Source organism: Rana temporaria, chromosome 1 (genome assembly GCF_905171775.1).
Source record: "Rana temporaria chromosome 1, aRanTem1.1, whole genome shotgun sequence".
Lineage (NCBI taxonomy): Eukaryota > Metazoa > Chordata > Amphibia > Anura > Ranidae > Rana > Rana temporaria.
The window spans coordinates 562273479-562282646 of NC_053489.1; positions in this window are offsets into that span (position 1 = coordinate 562273479).

Consider the following 9168-nt stretch of genomic DNA (forward strand, 5'->3'; position numbering starts at 1 on the left):
TACAGAGGAGATGAGGAAATTCCTTGGGAAGAACAGCTTTTGTTTGCAGGAATACACACAGACCACCTTCCCATTGTTATCTGTATACAGACAGATCTCCTTTGAGATTATTTGTAATGTTTCAGTTTAGTGATCAGAGGGGTAATAGATACTTGTTAAGGCCCCTTTCACACGGGCGGAAAGAATTCAGCTTTTAGCTGCATTTAGATCAAGTTATCTACCACAGCTAAACTCAGACAATGCTTTCCTATGTCCCCATTCACACACTGCGTTTAACAACGGTTTCATTACATGGGGTTTGGTGCGGATAGAAAAAAGAAATCTGACTGCGTCCAGGAACAATTTAATGCAGCTATCTGCAGTGTACTATGTCACCTGCAGATGGCAGCGGCAACATGGAAAGAAAAACAACAGAAAGCAATGGAACAGTGGAACTATAAATGGCAAGAATGTTCCAACGCAGCCGCACGTAAACGCAGCTAATCGCAGTGAACAACTGCAAGTGAACGCTATGCCAATATTCTCTGAATTTCAAAATAACAAAACATGCTTTTAACTGCGGCAGAACAGCCGCCCGTATGAAAGGACACGCTGTGTGCGCCGTCGTTTAGCATTCCAATTGATTGGCATGTCAATAGGAACGCCCACTCCCGCGGGATTCCCTACCTGGAAGCCGCGGTGAATTCCACGGCTAAACGATATCTACGGGAAAAATAAAAATAAAGGTCAGTGTCATTTTATATGCAGCAGGGTGCTGGATGTAGTGTTAGAATTTTTTTATAGGGTGAACCTCCACTTTAAGGACCGAGCCTATTTTTATTTTTTTACTTAGACCCCTTTCACACTGGGGCGTTTTTCGGGCGTTTTTAGGCGCTTTGGCGTTTAAAAAAAGCCTGTAAAGCGCCTGAAAGAAGCCTCATCTGCAATCCCAATGTGAAAGCCCAAGTGCTTTCAGAGGCCTTTCACACTGCCAGCGCCCGAAAAACGCTGGTAAAGCGCTGCTAAGACCCCTTTCACACTGAGGCGCTTTTCAGGCGCTTTGGCGTTAAAAAAAGCTTCCTCAATGGGAAGGGGGCTTTAGGAGCGGTGTATTAACCGCTCCTAAAGCGCTGCAAAGAAGCTGCATGCAGGACTTTTTTGACGCCCTGCCAGCTCAGCGCCTCAGTGTGAAAGCACTCAGGCTTTCACATTGGGATTGCAGATGCAGCTTCTTTCAGGCGCTTTTTTTTAACGCTAAGACCATTTTCACACTGGGGTGTTTTTCAGGCGCTTTAGTGTGAAAGCACTCGAGCTTTCACATTGGGATTGCAGATGCAGCTTCTTTCAGGCGTTTTACAGGCGCTTTTTTTAACGCTAAAGCACTTGAAAAATGCCCCAGTGTGAAAGGGCCCTTAAGTTAAAATAATTTTTTACTTAACCACTTAAGAGCCGGACCATTATGCAGGTTAAGGACCTTGCCCCTTTTTGCGATTCGGCACTGTATCGCTTTAACTATTGCGCGGTCGTGCGACGTGGCTCCCAAACAAAATTGGCGTCCTTTTTTTCCCCACAAATAGAGCTTTCTTTTGGTGGTATTTGATCACCTCTGCGGTTTTTATTTTTTGCGCTATAAACAAAAACAGAGCGACAATTTTGAAAAAAAATCAATATTTTTTACTTTTTGCTGTAATAAATATCACCCAAAAATATATAAAAAAACTTTTTTTTTCCTCAAATTAGGCCGATACGTATTCTTCTACCTATTTTTGGTAAAAAAAAAAAATCGCAATAGGCCTTTATTGAATGGTTTGCGTAAAATTTATAGCGTTTACAAATAAGGGGATAGTTTTATTTCATTTTTATTAATAATTTTTTTTTTTTTACTACTAATGACGGCGATCAGCGTTTTTTTTGTGACTGCGACATTGTGGCGGACACATCGGACAATTTTGACACATTTTTGGGACCATTGTCATTTTCACAGCAAAAAGTGCTATAAAAATGCATTGTTTACTGTGAAAATGACAATTGCAGTTTAGGAGTTACCCACTAGGGGGCGCTGAAGGGGTTAAGTGTGACCTCTTATGTGTTTCTAACTGTAGGGGGGCGGGGTTGGACGTGTGACGTCATTGATCGTCTTTCCTTATATCAAGGAACAGACGATCAATGACACTGCCACAGTCAAGAACAGGGAAGGTGTGTTTACACACACCTCTCCCCGTTCTTCAGCTCCGGTGGCCGATCGCAGGACACCGGCGGTGACTGGGTCCGCGGGCGCGGTCACGGAGCTTAGGACCCGCTCGCGGCCCCACGGCTGGGCTTAAAGAGACATGTGCAGGTACGTGATTGTGCCCAGCCGTGCCATTCTGCCGACCTATATCGGCGTGAGGGGGTCCTTAAGTGGTTAAGTTAAAATTATTTTTCTTTGCTAGAAAATTACTTAGAACCCCCAAACATTACATTTTTTTTTCAGATACCCTAGAGAATGGCGGTCGTTGCAATATTTTATATCACACCGTATTTGCGCAGCGGTCTTACAAGCACAATTTTTTTGGAAAAAATATACATTTTGGAATAAAAAAAAATAAGACAACAGTAAAGTTAGCTTTTTCTTTTTTTTATATTGTGAAAGATAATGTTATGCCGAGGAAATTGATACCCAACATGTCACGCATCAAAATTGTGCCCGCTCGTGGAATGGCAACAAACTTTGACCCTTAAAAATCTCCATAGGCGACATTTAAACATTTCTACAGGTTACCAGTTTTGAGTTACAAAGGAGGTCTTTTGCTAGAAGTATTGCTTTTGCTTTCATGATCATGGCGATACCTCACATTTGTAGTTTTAGCAACGTTTTCATATGCTGGCACGACTTACGTTTGCGTTCGCTTCTGCGCGCAAGCTCAGCAGGATGGGGTGCTTTAAACATTTTTTTTACTTATTTTTTTTATTTTTACACTGTCCTTTTAAAAAAAAAAAAAAAAAAAAAAAAATGTAAACATCCCTTGTAATAGAAAAAAAAGCATGACAGGGCCTATTTAATGTGAGATCTGGGGTCAAAAAGTGACATTTACACTTATAGCAATAAAAAAAATAAAAGATTTCCCCTTTAAGACCATTGGGCGGAAGTAACGTTTGATGTCTCTTCTGCTGGGAGGGGGGGCCACCGCGGAGACCACTTTTATCAGATAGGACCTTCCGCCATTTAAAAATACACTGTGGTTATGGCAGCTATCTGCTGCCATAACCCCGGTATTTATACGTCGAAGTACCGACATACAACGACTGCGGGCGGTCCCCCCAAAAAATACGCCCATTGTGCCGCCACTGTACCCCAAATGCCGCCACCGTGCCCATCAAATGCCTCCACTGTGACACCCCCCCCCCCCCACACTCGACGTCTGACTGGCACTTGCCCTATCTTGGTGGCAGGTCAGGCAGCGGGTGATAGCGGCCAGCTGTGGGACCTTGCAGTGGGTCAGACGGCAGCGAGCTATGTCCTCCATGTGTCTCATCCCCTCCTCCTGATAGGCATCCAATAGCAGTTACTCTCCTTTCAGCCAATCAGGTGACGGGTAACAGACCCACGCTTTCTGATTGGCAGAGAGGCGGTTTAGTGTTAGAAAAGCGAATGAATATTCCTTTTTCTAACACACCTGGGTGGACTCCAAGCTCAATGCTTTGTGCTCCGAGTTCACCTTTTTTGAAGCCTATCAGGTGCTTCAAAAATACACCCCCGCCACTCTAATTCAGGCACCTGGCGTCCGAAAAGGCGTCAGACACCTGAATAGGGGTGGCGGTAGCGGCCATGGATCTATTCATTTTTCATAGAGGGGGTGGCTGGAGAGAAGGGGGCGGCGCCCGTGTGCCCTTAATGGACACACCGCCACTGAATCATACTATACATATCTAGCACTACCCCCGAAGGAGCTGCTGGTTTGTTTTGGGTGGCATGTTACCTCTATTTCCTTGCCGTCTAGGGTATCAGATAAGAGTTGAGAAAAACTTTTCTTTGCTTTATTTGCTAAACTTGGTAAAAGAATAAAATAAGTAGTTGAAGAGGTGGAAGGGTAACAGTTAATAGGTTTAGGTGCACACTTCTTTCCGGAAACACTCCTGCTTCCAGCAACACAGCTTTCGTCGCCACTCTAGCCACAGTGGGTATTGCACATCCGGATAGGCCTCTCACTAGCCTGGCAGCCAGGATGACACACGGAAATTGGTAAAGTCTCTGCCACAGACCTTCCCACAGATGGAGATATGTTTGGTCCAAAATCCTCTCAACACAGGATTCAGCACCCGGATCTCTCCCGATTAACTTCTTGCAAACTTAGAACTGACAGGCGACCATCATTCAGCCTTTCAGTAATGGTGCGTACTTCGATGAAGTTCAAGGCCTCTCCCGAGATACCAGCCTCATGCTCGGTGCTCTCCAAGATAGGTTCTTCATCGAGTGGCTTCCTCCCTCCAGGACGAACAGCCCAGGTCCACTCTGCAAAAGTAGACCCAGTCTGACTACCGGGCCTACTTAGTAGATCACAACTCCGGACCAACGTGGTCCCGGAGAAAGGAACACAGGAACATGCACCCCCGGCCAGGAGGGCCACTCACGGGGGGTGGTGGGACAACAGACCAGCGATCGACAAACCCCAGTCCAATGGCATCTGTCCCTTAAGTACTCCTCCCCAGCATGCACAGCGGGACGATCAACCCCCACTGATCGGCTGCCGAAGGGGAACACCCAAAACACCTTGACCTGACTGCTGCCACCCTTGGCCTGGGCTGGTAACGGCAACCTAAACAACAGTGGTCACTCACAGTACAGCCATGGCTGGAACAGAGGCCCAAAATTTGGAAAAAATCACAATCAGCCCGAGCAACTAACTCTCAGACTACCCTCTAAATGTACATCTCAGTGCTTATTTTAAACCATGGCAAAACTGCATTTAGACTGCATTGCTTTTTTAGGCGATCACTGTCAAATGGCGATGATCCCCAGCTGGGCATTATTGGTTATCAGTGGCACTTTAACCCACCTTATTTTTGAAAAACAATCCCACAATCATTGCTGGTTGTTGCTTTCCTTACATAGTTTTTCTTAGGATTATTGTTGGGAGGTATTGCACTTCAGTTTACGGATTTAATTTGGCATAGTTGACCTATATTTAGCGTATTTAGTTTTGAAATAAACACAACCTATCAACAGTGGTGAAAATAATTATTTGATTCCCTGCAAATTTGCCCACTTACAAAGAAATAAAGCAACTATAATTGTTATCATAGGTTTTAAATGATAGAGACAGAATCCATCACTATTTCCAACCATTCCCCTATAACCTTGACTCTTCGCCCAGTCTCAGCCTACTCTCTTGAACGGACGGGGCAACTGAACGAGTCTCTTTTTGATAAGTCTGTTTCTGAAGCCCTGTCCTGCACGTTGACATTGTACTTTAAAACCAATTCCCCGGGGTAGGCGTCTGGGAAGCTCACAAGGTGGTTATTAGAGGGGAGTTAATAGCCCATGGCTCCCCTATCAAACGGATAAAGCAGAAAAACTGCTGACCTCTTTAATCTCAAGGGAATAGATTTTATCTAAGTGAGTTTTGACCCTGCCAATGCCCAACACCTGGAGATGCTGCGACTTAGTCTCTCTCAGTGTTTGAACCTGGCAGGTGCTCCCTGCCACTTCTAGGGATCTCTCGGACTGGATATCTCCATTGACCCGGGCCTCTCTGCCTGTATGGGATAGATTGAATACATCGGGCCATTATGCTCCTCTAACCTCCCCCCTAGCCCCATTGGTAGGATACCCTTGGTTCCCCCCTGGAGAAGAATCTGTATTTTTTGGCTCTTGGGACTCAGATGGTATGCACCAAACTCACCCCACAAGGTACTCTATCCCCTCTTTCGGAGTTACTGCTTAACACACCTACCACCTTTGAATCTTTATACGTCGACCTTCCAGAATCCAGTCATTGGTTGTCACAGATGTATAGACTCGTCAAGACTTTACCCCACCACAGATTCAGAGACGGATTAAATTGACCCACTCCACCTCCATACGCTTCCGTACACAAGAAAAGTCATACAAATTTCTCACCAGGTGGTACCAGACCCTTGCTCAATTAGCACAGATGTATCTGATGGTAGATGCCTGCTATTGGAGGGGCTGCGATAGTCCAGGCATGTTCCTCTATCTGTAGTCTTGTCCCAAAATTAAACTATTTTGGGAGGCTATCACCCCATGGATCAAACAGATGACTCTAAGATCTATAGAGTTTTTCCCCCTTTACATTTTATATTTTTCATTGGGTTCCCTCCTTAAAAACTTTATAAAAAAAAAAAAGTGTAACTCCTCATCTATAAAATGCAGACAAATCATTAGATTTTGGAAACCACCCACATCCTACTCTGCTAGACTGGAAAAGGGAGTTTTATGCAATCATGGAAACTGAACAGTTGGTTCACATGATCAAAGACCAACCAGATGAGTTTAAAGACACATAGAAAGGTTAGATGTACTATTCCTCTGAGATTTCCACAGATTAAATACCATCACTGTACAGCACTCAAGTGACACCCGAGCTGCTACATGTCCTCCCCACAGATGCACCTGCTAATACATTTCCATTCTTATCACCCATGGTGTTTAAGTTAACTTGAAGAAGTTAGAGCTGTGTTTACATTCCATATGCCTTGGGCGGGTGTGGATGTAGATTAGTGGGTGCTCTTCTTGTGGGATGCCTCGATGGACCCTCCTCTGTCCTGACACACCCATGTGGACAATGGTGCGGGGTCAGGTGGAACATTGGGGCTCCCCTTTGTTTATCCATTCTGCGTAGGTTTCCCCTTTTTATGTACTGCAGTTGATATACTTATGAGCACGTCACCTCGATGTTGAATCTATTTCCATTTTCTGTTACACATTTATGGCTGAACAGTCTTACTTTGTTCCTTACTTTGCTATTTGTACTTTCTTGTACTGGTTGTACCTATTTGGTAAAATTTCAATAACACATTATTATATTCAAAACAAAAAAATAATACGCAATTTAAAGTAAAAGAAATAAAGAATACATTTGCATTTTGGACCTCTATAAAATGTCCGTTGCATTGGAAGGGTTCTACAATAATTGGAGGTGGTTGGCATCTCAGTGTTTGGCTTCCCTCTTTCTCTCAGTCCGGAAGTGTACACCTCCTACCTCCTTCCCCCGGGTACATGCTAATCATGTACACAGATCACCCAGAGGACTGGCTGGCTTCTACAAGCTGCACTGGGGAGGAGATAATGGCATCAGAAGGTAAAACGTGGATAGAGAGCACAAAATCTCTGTATGTCCCTGCACAAGAGCCAAGGGGGGCAATGGCACAGTGTGGGCATTGTGTTACTACTGCACATGTACAGTAGCGTCTACATTTAAATGACTGGAAACCATCCACAACAGCCATACCTGGTGAGAAGCACATTCACAATGCTTCCCTGCAGCAGTTGAATCTGTGTTGCAATAGCTCATGGCTTTCTAGTTTCTGGCCCTGTCAGCTCACACCACCTGTCTATCTTATGGATTTTGCTGCTTCTTAACCAGGCACTGTAATCTCTAGCCTGGCTGCTCACCTCTCCTACACACACCCCCTTCCCGTCCAAGCTCTGCTGCTGGCTAGGAAGACTGCATCTGAACAACACAAACTTTATTAAGGCACCATCATGCCCAAAATACCCCCCCCCCCCCAAATTTACCACTGTGCCTGCCATCCCCTTCTCACCACCATGCCTGAAACCTTCCCACGCGACTGGACCTTCACACTTACCCCTACATGATCCCTTTACTATAGCCGACCTCCATTTTCCTTCCTTTGTAACAATGATCACTTCTGCAGTGACACGCCCTTCCATATTTTGCCCATTCAACTCATTATTGCCTATGATCACAGTGTATGTTGGGAAGTTTCTAAAAGAACATCATGACTAATATAAATGCCCAATACTGATTCTCCTGGTTTTAATGCAATGTTTTTTTAGTCATTTAAGACTTACGTGCTCTTTTCCAAGCCCCGATCAAGGGGCAGTTTTGTTGTCTCTGAAACACGTTGTCTTTTTTTGGTTAAATTGTGAGCTTTTACATTTTTTGGGGATTCTTTCAAGTTATGGACTGGCACCCATTTGTGTATGTTTACGCTTGGCACCAATGTATCTGGATCATTCACCACCAATCACCACTGGATGGGAATCCATCTCCACCGACCACTACTGGATTGGAATCAGAGTGGATATAAATCAATGATTTAAATAAAAAAAAATCTGATTTATTTTTTTAATCATATTTGTTTGATTTACAATTGATTTCTATTAATTTTATTTTAATAATATGCTTTTGGGAGTAAAAAAATCTATCTAAAAAGATAGATTTCTATTTACGATATAGTAATCATTTAGTTTATTCAGCATGAAATGGAGCTTAGTTATGTAGCATGAGGCTGTATATTTTGCAATATTTACATTTTTGGTAAACATTCAATAAATACAATCTCTGCAAGCTGAGATAACATGCACTGCATTGATACATTTACACAATTTCACAGCAACCATGAGCAAAACAAAGTTCAGGAATATTCCTTTATCTTATTGTTTTGCAAATCTATGTACACCACAAACTGTATCATTGAATCGGTTCTGATATCACTGTTTTACTAACCCGACAGCTTATTATTCTAAATATGAAACCTTCATTTTGTTTGCAAATATTAAAGATTCTAACTACCAACAAGAATAAGTGTTTACATTTTAAAGAGCACCTGTAATTTCAGATCCATCATGGCAGCGCCTGTTAGCGGGCATCCACTCACCTGCTACTGCCATGTCCCTCACCTTGTTGTGTCAGCATCACCAGCCGTCCCATTAAATTAAGTGAATGGGACTGTCGGTGAGTCAACTGCGGGTCAGAGGAGGAACTGCTGCGGGACAGAGATGACAGTTGCCCTTTTAAAATCATGATTTAAATCAAGCCTTTTTACTAGCGATTTAAATGGACTTTAAATGAAATCCATCTCCACTGACCCCCAGTACACATGATTTTGCTGTTTAAGAGGGGAAAACACTTTTTTTTTTTTTTAAGGAATTACTTCACTTACAAAATATTTGTAATATATTTTTTATTATATGATTGCCTTGTGTGGTCGGTCTTTGGGTAA